Source organism: Heptranchias perlo, unplaced genomic scaffold, assembly GCF_035084215.1.
Source record: "Heptranchias perlo isolate sHepPer1 unplaced genomic scaffold, sHepPer1.hap1 HAP1_SCAFFOLD_54, whole genome shotgun sequence".
In the NCBI taxonomy this organism is placed as follows: domain Eukaryota; kingdom Metazoa; phylum Chordata; class Chondrichthyes; order Hexanchiformes; family Hexanchidae; genus Heptranchias; species Heptranchias perlo.
Window position 1 is genome coordinate 554,576 of NW_027139559.1, and position 11,861 is coordinate 566,436.

The following is an 11,861-nucleotide window of genomic DNA, read 5'->3' on the forward strand; positions in this document are numbered from 1 at the left end:
AAAGTGCATCACTTCACACTTATCCGCATTAGATTGCATCTGCCATGTGACTGCACATTTTACCAGTCTGACTATGTCCTCCAGAAGAATTCTGCTAATTTTCCTCACTATTCACTCCATTGCAAAGTTTACACATCGTGTTGTTATAATCTGGAATGCACTGCAAGAAGGGGTGGAGGATGGAGAGTCAATTGTGATTATAAAAATGGAATTGGAAAATAATGGAAGAGAAAAAAATTGCAGGGCTATTATGAAAGAGCTGGAGAGTGGGACTAATTGGATAGCCGAAAAATAGCCGACATCGCCATGATGGGCTGAATTGCCTCCTCCGGTGTTGTGAGATTCAACGAAAGTTGAGGTGTAAAAATCCCTGTTACCAGAAGATGGCATCTTTGCCGAAAACGTTCTCGCTCACCCCAGAGGATATTTGGAATCATAGATGCAGAGAATGGTTGAATCACGGAAGGAGGCCATTCGGCACGTCGAGTCGGTGCCGGCAACCTGCAACAGCAATCCAGCGAGAACCACCCCTCCGCCCTATCCCGGTAGCACAGATTTTTTCCCCTTCAAGTGCTTATCCAATTCTCTTTTGAAAGCCACGATTGAATCTGCATGCACCACCCCCTCAGGGGGGTGATCATTCCTGATCACAACCACTCGCTTTGTAAAAAAGTCAGGAGGGGAGAGAGATGGAGAAAGAGGGTGAGGAAGAGACAGAAAGAGAAAGACAATCACACACACGCACACAGCGAGTCAGAGGGAAAGAGATACAGAGAAAGAGACAGAGAGATGAGGAGGCAGAGAGACAGAGAGAGAGGCAGATTGAGCGAGGTAGAGGGAGAGAAACAGAGCCCAAGAGATTGAAAGACAGAGAGAGACAGAACGTAGAGGGAGAGAACGAGAGGGGAAGGAACTGAGAGAGAAGGACACACACGCACAGAGTGACAGAGACAGAGAGTCACAGAGAAAGAGAGTAAGAGAGGGGCGAGACGGAGAGAGAGACGAAGAGTGATGGAGAGAGAGACACAGAGAGTTAGATGGAGAGACACAGGGAGAGAGATAGAGAGACAGACAGAAAGACAGAGATAGAGAGACAGAGACAGACATAGAGTCTCATAGATGGACAGAGACATACAAAGAGACATAGTCAGAAACAGGGGGAGAGAGAGAGAGACGATGAGAGAGACAGAGAGAGAGAGACAATGAAAGAGACAGAGAGAGAGAGAGACAGGGAGACAGGGAGAGTCAGAGAGAGAACGGGAGAGAGACACAAAGAGAGACGGACAGAGATACAGTGAGGCAGAGAGGAAACAAATCTGTAATGATTAACATAAACAAAAAGAGAGAGTGAGCGTAAGGCTGACAGAGAGACAGCGAACGAGAGACAGAGAGAGACCAAGGGAAGAGGAAGATAGCGAGAGATAAGAGACAGAGAGCAAGAGACAGAGCAGAGAGGGGAGCAGAAGGGGAGTCAGTGAGAGAGAGAAAGACAAGAGGGAGAGACAGAGAGACAGAGAGTGAGAGGGGTACAGAGAGAGAGGGAGATGGGGAGAAAGTCAGAGCGAAAGGGAGAGAGAGGGGAGATAGAGACAGAGAGAGAAACAGAGAGAGATTCACGGACAGAGAGAAAGAGAGTGACAGAGAGAGGCACAGCGAGAGAGACACACAAAGAGAGACAGAGAGAGTGTGACAGAGTCAGAGGGAAAAAAGGAGAGAGAGAGGCAGAGTGAGACAGAGAAAGACAGAGGAAACAACACTGAAATAATCAACAGAAACAAAAAAGAGGGGGAGAGGAAGACACTGAGAGAATGAGAGGGAGAGCAGAGAGGGGGCAGAGGGGAGACACTGAGAAAGAGAAAGACAAGAGGGAGACAGAGTGATATATAGAGCGAGAATGAAAGAGAGAGTAGAGTTAGAGAGAATAAAGACGGGGAGAGAGAGAGAGAGAGAGAGTGGTCGGAGAGAGACAAAGCAGACTGGAAAGACAGAGAGACAGAGAGGGACAGGGAAATTGTGGAGGCGGAGGCAAGATTGAGAAAGTAAAATAAAAACAGAGAAAGACAGGGAGAGAGAGAAATCGTAAGAGAGATAGAGAGAGTGGATAGAGAGGAAAAGTCACAGAAAAGAGGGAGAAAGAGAGAGACAAGGTGGAGGGACAGAGGGATCGTGAGAGAATGAGCGATAGAGATAAGAGAGAGAGACACACAGAAGAAGAAAAGAGACGGAGATAAGTGGGTGATAGAGAGATAGAGAGGAAAAAAGAGATAGAAAAACAAAGATAGAGGGAAGAGAAAGGAAGGGAGAGAGACAGGGCAGAGAAAAAGAGACAACGTAAGTGAAACAGGGTGAGAGAGATGAAAAGACAAAGAGAGACAGACAGGGAGATAGAAATAAGATGGAGAGAGACAGCGGGAAAAGCAAAATTGCAACCCAGCTGATGAATTCGTAGCTAATGTCTCCATATTCATATCTCTTCGACCTCACAGTGAAAAATTAGCAATTTTATTATACTTTTGGTTCAGTGGATAACCTGCGGATGCCGAGACAGTTGACAATGTAGCTTTAGAGCAATACATTCTGCAAAGATTTACTTGATAATACAAGTCGTTCATTCAAAACGCATGTGGTAAAGAGAGTCTAATATTGATGACTTGAAATAGTTAGTGCTCAACTTGACATTGCTGTACATCGGATTAGAAAACGAGATTGGATGAACAGAAGTGGCCTGAAAGGTTGGGTGGTCTGCTGTGCGTTGCTGCGATTGAGACATTGTCTGTACAGTAGTATTCCTGGTTCCCTGTTGTTTGAGGGGTGTAATGTTGGCTTCGGGCGGTTTAACTGGTTGTGTATGTGAGCGGTCCCGGGTTCAAATCCCAGTTAATTACGGCTGTACCCCAACTGACAGTGAAAATTGACTTAATTCCTGATCCTGTTTCAGAGGACAGAATGCCGAGGTTTCGTCAACGCTACGCACGTGGAGAAAAGAAAATATCCCAATTCACGCGATGTCATTAACGCAGATGAAAATGCTCCTGCATTGGGCGGTAATCAAACCCCAGCTTCCTGTGCGGCAGGCAAAAATTCGACAACGAAAACACCAATGTCCGAACGGCAGTTGTCTGCTTGGAAACTTGTCTGAAAGAACAGACAGTCTCACAGGCCGCAAATGACACTGTTTGCTGGGCACACTAATCGTGGGCGGCTCTCGTGGCGCAATCGGTTAGCACGCGGTACTGAAAAAACAGTATCAGATTGGAGCAAATGCCGAGGTTGTGAGTTCGAACCTCACCTGGAGCAGATTTACCTTTTGCTTCTGAACATTTCCACCGGAGCTGATATGTTTCATGAAGCATCTCCTTCTTCGTGTTTTCATGTGGGCACTTGGGGTCCTCTGGCCGGCCGCATCGCAATACGAGGTGTGAGTTTATTTATTAATAGGCAAGAGAGGGGGCGATTGGCGACAGCATGAAATGGGAAAGGAGGCGGCACGAGATCTTTCAATCGAAAGAACCGAACACACAATTCTTCTTTTCGTGTTTGAAGTGTCGTGCAGGAAAATTCGGATTTATTTGCTCGAATAAATTAAATACTTTTTATCCCCCACCCTCTCCTTGCAGACACTTCCAGCATCATCTCCGTGGGCGGTCGAATGCAGAGACATTCAGCGCTACAAATCAATCCGTGCTGTCTCTTACCGAAACTCGGGAACAATGTGAACCATTTCAGCCTCTCAGATGCCGATGTCGCCAATTTCATCTTGTGCTGCAAGAACCCCTGGTCATTTCACAGTCACTGAAGTTCGTTTCACTTTCGCCAAAGTTGACTCCAAGAGAGAACAACGAAAAATAAAGGAAAATTGAGCGTTTCGTCATTGGTGGCAAAGCAAAATCGCTGCTTTCATTCCTTCCACCGTTGATCTTCCTTCAGGCTTTGAACCTTCTGCAATCTGCAATTTTTTTACATGACCAGGGACGAGAAACAAGTTGAACGTGAAAGTGGGAGCAACAAACTGGATCAAGCGGAAAGGCGGGGCAGGATATTGCAAAACAAACAGCCAAGCCACCAGGAGCGGGTCAGCTGTTACATAAGAACATGAGAAATAGTTGCAGGAGTCGGACTTACGGCCCCTCGAGCCTGCTCCGCCATTCAATAAGATCAGGGCTGATCTTCGACCTCGAATCCACCTTCCCGCCCGATCCGCTTTTTCATGCACGACACTAAAAACAGAAGAATGTCTATTTCACCAAAAGAAGAATTGTGATTTCGGTTCTTTCGGTTTAAAGACGTCGTGCCGCCTCCTTTCACATTTCATGCTGTCGCCAATCGCCCCTCTCCCGCCTATTAACAAATAAACTCACACCTGCTATTGAAATAAGGCCGGCCAGAGGACCCCAAGTCCTCACATGAGAACACGAAGAAGGAGATGCTTCATGGAACACACCAGCGGTACCTTCAGATCCGGTGGAAATGTTCAGAAGCAAAAGACTCAAACATTCAAGGTGAGGCACGAACTCACAACCGCGGCATTTCTCGAGCCCTGATACTGTTATATCAATACCCGCGTTAACCGATTTTGCTACTGGAATCACGTCAGAGTAATAATCTCATCAAACACTCTCATTTTCGGTTTGTAAGATTGTCTGTTCTTTCAGGTCGGTTCCCAAGTGGACACATGGCGGCACCTGCCCGCTTGGGCGTTGGTGTTTTATTGGTCGAATTCTTGCCTGCCACACAGGAAGCGGGGGCTCGATGACCGCCCAATGCAGGAGCATTTTCATTCTGCATTCATGACACCGCGTGAATTGCGATAAATTCATATTCAGCTTCAATCTGCACAACATCTTGAGACATTTTCTTTTCTCCAGTTGTGTTGCGTTAACTTAACCTCGGCTTCTCTGCGCAAAGAGTGGGAGACGTTTGAAACGCTCTTCTGCAGATAATAGTTGATGGTAGCGCACTTGTGAATGTTAAATCTGAGATTGATCGATTTCTGTGAACCAAGGGAATTATGGGATATCGGGCTAAGCCGGGTGCATGGAATTAGGTCACAGGTCAACCATGATCTCATTGAATGGTGGAACAGGCTCGACGGGCTAAATGCCACTGCCACTTGCTGCCTCCTGATATGCGCCACCTTCTTCTGCCAAAAAACGGGACGTATGTCTGGGTGATGTTCCTGTCATGGCAAAATAGCTGCCAGTGTGTGTGGCCTGTGAGTTGTGGGTGGGCGGCTTGCAACAGTGGTTACGTGTAAGGGTGAGATGAAGCCTCTGGTTACAAGAGTTGAATACTGATGGAAAGAGTTTGTTGGTATGTGGGGGATGGTGGGTGTATTGCGTGGTTCAGCTCGTTGGAGATGCCACTTGAGAGTTGACCTCACTCACCTTGACGACTCATATCAAAGCATTTAACTTCTTCCTGCAATGTATCCAAGTCTATGATGCTGTGGGACTGGCATTGACTTCGTCCCCCGCTGCCTCCCGCTGTCTTTTGGATATATGTCTGGACGCCTCTTGCCCCCCGACCCCCTCCAAACCTCGGGGATATAGAATGTCCCTCCTTCTGTCCACCTCTTGCACCAAGGTCTCTCAGCACCAGCAGGGAACCTTGGTGCATGCACTCTCCACGCCTGGTACCAACTCAGATCGGCAGATTGGTGAGATCTGGCATGCAGATTGAAGGATGTGAGATTTAGTTGTGTTCAACCTTTGTTCAGTGTTTAAAGATAACTCATCATGTGTAAACATAGGGATGGAACCTGCATCTGTGCTTTACGTGTGCGATGTCTCATCTCAGTTCAGATTCCGTGCAGACAGTAGACTGTTATTTTCGGCAAATAAGAGGTCCCAGCTGTCTTTGAGAGATCTCGAAGAAACAACCTCCCTTTAAGCGATTGTCCTCCCTCTGGTGGTGGAAAGCGCGTGTTGCATTGATTCCAAGTGCAAGGCCGAGAATGGAACGCTGATTGCAGGTGAGTCTTCCGTCCAGCGAATCTTGCGTCCAGCCAGCGCAAGGGTCATTGGGCAAGGAGAAACAGCGCATCACGCTACCCACGGCCAAAAACCGCCCTTATCCAATTTTCCCCCCAAACATTTCCTTCGTGCGCCAGTCGACTGGATCCGATATGGTACCTGGAACTTGGGGCCACAGGAAGAAAGATTGCATTTTAATATATTGAACAGGGCTCCGGGGAGAACGAATCACCTTTAAAGACGCAGACCAGGTGATTGGATCAGTTCGAGTTTTGACCTTCGTAATATTTTCCTTCCTTATTTTTAACTTCTTCAGATTCAAACTGATCAGAAAACTAACAACTGAACTCTCAATGAATGTTCGATAAATCTGTCACTCAAAATAACCAATGTTACAACTAAAGAAATAAACCGGATTGAGACGGTTCACTTCACTTCACTGAAACGTCCAATTCCGGTTGAACCGACGCGGCGGAGTCACAGCAGCTCATCGCTGATCTGCACCTCAACTCCATTTAGCGAAATAGAAACTGGAAATCTCATGCTTCGAGACGAGTTTGCTGTTTTCCTGAAAAATGAATATCACTGAAACAGCAAAACATTCCCTGCCCTGATTAAACACACAGCAAGGGGATGTGTCGAATACAGAGCAAGAAACCCGCGATTTTTTGTTACACGGATAGAATACCGTGCTCAATATTAACATTTACACTCAGCGCCAGGTCTGGATCTGACCCGTTTACCCCGTGGTGCGGGACCCCGTCCGCGTTTATATTTACCAAAAAAAGAAAATCAGAAACTAATTATCTCACCCAGCAGAATTGGGAATTGTTCGCATTTTACAGGAAAGGATGAGGCCACTCGGCCCGTCTGGCTTGGACAGTAAATTCTGTTCACAATCTCCGCTCTGTGTCTTTCTCCGTGTACATTTTTAGTTTACTGATTTGATATCCATTTTATGTCCACTCTCTCTATTTTGCAGACCGGGTGGCAAAGAGATTCGCTTTGGAGGCTAAACATTTTGATCAAAGATTTGAACATTGTTTATTCTGATTGTAGGTTTCTCGGAGACCCAGCGGGAGTTCGGTTGTCAGTTTCCTGATCAGTCGGAAACAGTAGAGCCAACTTGCTACAAGAAAGAAAACAATAAATGAACAACATCAATAAAGTGAAAGGAAGTGAAAGATGCAAACAGAGTCTTAACCACCCTGCCCCGGGTTTAAGATCTTTTGCTGAAACGTTGCGGCAGCGGCCGCGTGGCCTAATGGATAACGCGTCTGACTTCGGTATTAATCGGAGTGTTATCAGAAGATTGCAGGTTCGAGTCCGACCGCCGTCGTTTTTACAATCCTTCCAACGTGTGCCGTTGCTGTTTGATCCCCGATCGTTCTTGCAGTGACTGACCTCTTTGAACGGAAATCCGTAAATACCTTTCCTGACAGAAGTTGACCCGACACATTCAACATTCTCGGTCACGGTGCTCGGGCAGGACATAGTGTAAAAGTGATTTTATTTCTACTGTTTGGATTCAGAAATGGTCGAATAATCCATTCTGCTCTTTACGTGTGGGTCCGAATCCCATCCGTGTCGTAATTGTATTGAGCTTTTGTTGCGGCCCTCCGTCAGTTTTGGAGAATGAAAATGGGCTTGAATGATATTACTATCAATCCGACACCGGTGTTTTAAGTCTGTGTCCCAGGATTGTTCATATTTTGTTCAAATGGAGAGGGACAATTGGAATTTTACACCTGCTGTAATGGGCTAAAGGTCGAGTAGAGAGGACGGATCGGAGATAGATCTCTCTGTCCTTCCTTGCTGCCTCTGGGGTTTACAGCGAATGAAAGATTAACGGGAAAAGCAAATGAAAAGGGATCTGGCCAGAAGCGCTCCCGCGGTATTGGTCTGTGTTTAATCTCCACCATGAATGTTTAGCTCTACCCTAGAATCAGTTTGTCCAACGTCCTCACAGAAAGATTCGTTCCCTCCTGTCTAATTGATTGGGGAAAATACAGAATATCAGCGAACAGCTGAATTTTTATATTTAATGGAAATATAAAGGAGCAGGGGGCACTTTAACCTCACGGAGATGATTCGTTGCAATTGTAAACCCGTGGATGGGAATCTCCGGAACGAATTTAACTCGGCAGTCAACACAGAGAGGCTGGGAAGTGAACCAAGGGGTTCTGCAAGTAACAAATGTGGAGGAGGAAACGGGTGGAAAAATGGGAGCAACAAAACATGGAGACAAACAACATAAGCTAAAGGTACCGCTGGGATTTGAACCCAGGATCCCCTGTTTCCAAGACAGGTGCTTTAACCACTGAGCCACGGCGCCATATTTGCGCGACTCTTTCCCAACGTTATGGCATTGATACCTGTGCCAAGAGACTTTGTTGAGTCTCTTCCTTCAATGCGTCTGCGCAATAACATCGATCTTTTGTTCATCGGTCTCTGCATGAGAAACCATGGATATCAGTAATGACCTTCTCTTCCTTATCCCCTGTCAGTACATCATATATCTAGCCCTATTCATCATGTTGTATTCCCACACTCACTCCACACTATCTGGTCTGATCCTATTACATTTCTCATCTCTTCCCACGAAATGTTGGTGAGTAATGTCTGTGATGCACCAGGTCCTGACCTCCTCCTGTGGGTGACCTCCCACAACTACTGCACAATAGTTTAAAGTGTGTGTGTTTTAGATTAGGCAATATGTACCAGCGCTGGTCTACCTGGTGTACCTATTCTCACACAAACGGCAATGTGGCTTCAGAGCATATCGATTTTAGAAAATCTTACTTGATGAGACAAGTTGTACATTCAAAATTTGGTGAAGAGAGGCTGATATTGTTTACTTGAAATAATTAGTGTACAACTCGATGGTGCTGAACATCGGAATAGAAAGCGAGACTGGATGGGCAGGAACCGTCTGAAAGGATGGCTCATCGGCTGTGGGTGGTGGCGAAATTTTTCAGTGGCTGTGTGTTTCAATTGCCAGAGATTCGTTGGTCGAGGGGTGTAAATCTCGTTTTGGGCCTTTCATTGATTGATAGTTGAGAAATCCGCGTTTCGAATACTTGCTAAACCTCACTCTGCTTTTGATCTGAGTCAATAATCACCAAATCGCTTCTCTCAGAGTTGTGGATGGCAGAAGCGCCTTTTTCCCAAGAAAGAAGGCGGTGATGGAAAGAAGGAAGGAAAGCAGGAGAGTGAAACAAAAACGATTGAAAAGAAACAAAATGTTGCACCTGAGAGAAAGAGAGTGAGAAGGCAGGAGATAAAGCTGAGAGGCTGAAGTTTGTGACTTTTCTCAGTCATTTCTTGCTGCCTCATACTTCATTTGCCGTTATTGTCCAATTGCAAGTGATTGCGGCGCGATTAATGACGTAAATACAGCGAATTCGGCATCACGGTTGACGGCAACGGTGGGCTGAGCGACGAAAACAACTTTTATCGTTTCATCGAGTTTTCCGGACGAGCGGCGCAAATGTTCCAGAAATTATGGGCAATTCACCCCATCCCGTATCTCACTTGCTGCAACATTCACCTATCGACAATGGCGCACGCCGTGAATGCATCATTGTGGCTCGAGGTCCCAGCAATTGTAGGATTATAATGAAAGTGAAATAATTCTGGTCCGTCAAAATTTCGGCCTTGTTCCACTGCGGGTTACAACAGCCTTCTCTGTCCCTGCTCTGCCCGCTTTTCCCAGGTATTCACACAGAAAATGAGCCTGGTCCAGTATTGTAACAACTTGGTGAAAGAGAAAATCTGTCTTCTTCACCCGGCGAGAACAAGCGTCGTAACAGCGAACCAAACCAAATGGTGGCCGAGCACAGGCCTGGAGATCTCAGTGAATCAGCCGTCGGTGACATTAAACTCCCGATCAGGTCAATAAACAGCAGACAGTTGTTTCTATCTCTCTGCCTGGTGCTGAATCCAGATATAAACGGTGGTCCCTGGGGCAATTGGTGAAAGCAGATGGAAACCGATCAGGGAGGAAACAGTGTCGGCGACCGAGACCAGACCGGGATCCCGAGCCACACGGGCTGGATCCAATCACTGAGCAGCTCATCGCTTCAACCACCTTCGCGCTTCACCCTCGGATCAGTTTCACCAAAACCGCTTCCTGTTTCTGGGTCAAATTCAATCTGATCGAGCGGATCAAAAACAAAAATCGAACTCATATTTCTCCAGTAGCGCAGTCGGCAAGATCTGGTTCCAGATCATATTCCTGATTCTTGGAACACTAATCCCTGACTCGCCAGCACGGGATGCAAAGACAATTCTGATTGAACATCAAAAACTGAGGGTTTTCAATAAAGTCCCGAGGACGAGATTTACTGCAGCGCTCACTGAAACCTCTGTGGGGAAACACCGTGGGATTTAGAGGAATCCTCAAAATATTAAGGTACCTGATTTCAGTGAACACTCGGGAATGTGCTCCCAATATTTCTGAGTAACTTGGATGAAGGAATATAGAGTTGTATATCCAAGTTTGCAAATGACAGTAAGATCGGAGGCACAGTTACCTGTGTGGGTGGGATCAGGAAGTTACAAAGGGACAGAAACAGATTAAGTGACACGCAAAACTGTGTTAAATGGAGTTCAATGTGGGGAGGTGTGAGGTATTTCACTTTGGATCCAATCAATCGGAAAAAGTTCTAAATGTCGAGATATTAGGAACAGCGGAGGAGCAAAGGGATTTGTGTGTCCATGTACACAAATCACTAAAATCTAGTGGACAATACAAAACGTAATGGGATGTTGGCCTTTATCTTAAGGGGACTGGAATGCAAAGAGGAGGAAGTTATGCTTCAGTTGCACAGAGCCTTGGTCAGACTACATCGAGAGAACTGCGTTCAGTTCTGGGCACCGAGCGTCAGGAAGGATATATTGGCCTTGGAGGGGGTGCAGAATCATTCCTGGTCTTAAATGGTTAAATTATGAGGACAGGTTGTATACACTTGGATGGTGTTTCCTTCTGTTTGAAAGGTTGATCTGATTGAGGTATTCAGAATAATAAAACGATTCGGAAGAGTAGATACAGAGAAGCTATTTCCTCTGGTGGTGGTGGGGTGGGGCGGGTCATAAAATTAGAGCTCGGATTTTCACGCTAAATCAGGAAGCACTTTATTCCGTTGCACTTATAGACAACAATGTAGTTTCTTACCTCATACATTCTGCAAAGCCTTACTTGATAATGCATGTCGCACATTGAAAACGATTTTGGTAAAGAAGGCCTGATAGTGTCGGCTTGAAATAGATAGTGTACAAGATGGACTTGGATGGACAGGGCAGAATTTCCAAGTGTGCAGATGAAACGAAACTCGACAATGTGGTAAACAATTTCAAATATATTAACAGACTTCAGGACGATATTGGCAGGCTGATGAAATGGCCAGACACATGGCAAATTAAATTTTACTCAAAGAGGTGTGAAGTGATATATTTTGTTCTGAAGAATGAGGAGAGGCAATATAAATAAATGGTACAATTTTAAATCGGGTGCAGGAACATCGAGATCTGGGGGTTTAGGTTATCAAATCTTTGAAAGTGATAGAAAAAGATGAGACGGCTGTAAAATCAGCAAATGGGATCCTTGGCTTTGGAAATAGAGCCATAGAGTACAAAATAAAGGAAGTTATGCTGAACTTTTTTAAAAATACTGGTTAGGCCTCAGCTGGAGCATTGTGTTCAATGATTAGCACCACATTCTAGGAAGGTTATCAAGGCTTTCGAGAGGGTGTAGGAGAGATTTGCAAAAAAGGTATCGGCTATGAGGGACTTCAGTTATGTGTGGAGATTGGAGAAGCTGAGATTTTTCTCCTTAGAGCAGAGAAGGTTAAGAGGAGATTTGACAGTATATAAACAATCCAGGAACAC

General features: G+C 45.7%; 2 non-coding genes across 2 annotated transcripts; one reads left to right on the forward strand and one right to left on the reverse strand.

Moving 5' to 3' along the window:
- The first annotated feature begins 3,201 nt into the window (after positions 1-3,201).
- trnaf-gaa (transfer RNA phenylalanine (anticodon GAA)) lies at positions 3,202-3,297 on the forward strand. Its single transcript has 2 exons — positions 3,202-3,239; positions 3,262-3,297. It is a non-coding gene; the product is annotated as a tRNA-Phe (tRNA).
- Positions 3,298-8,234: 4,937 nt separating this feature from the next.
- trnap-ugg (transfer RNA proline (anticodon UGG)) lies at positions 8,235-8,307 on the reverse strand. Its single transcript has one exon. It is a non-coding gene; the product is annotated as a tRNA-Pro (tRNA).
- Positions 8,308-11,861: the final 3,554 nt, after the last annotated feature.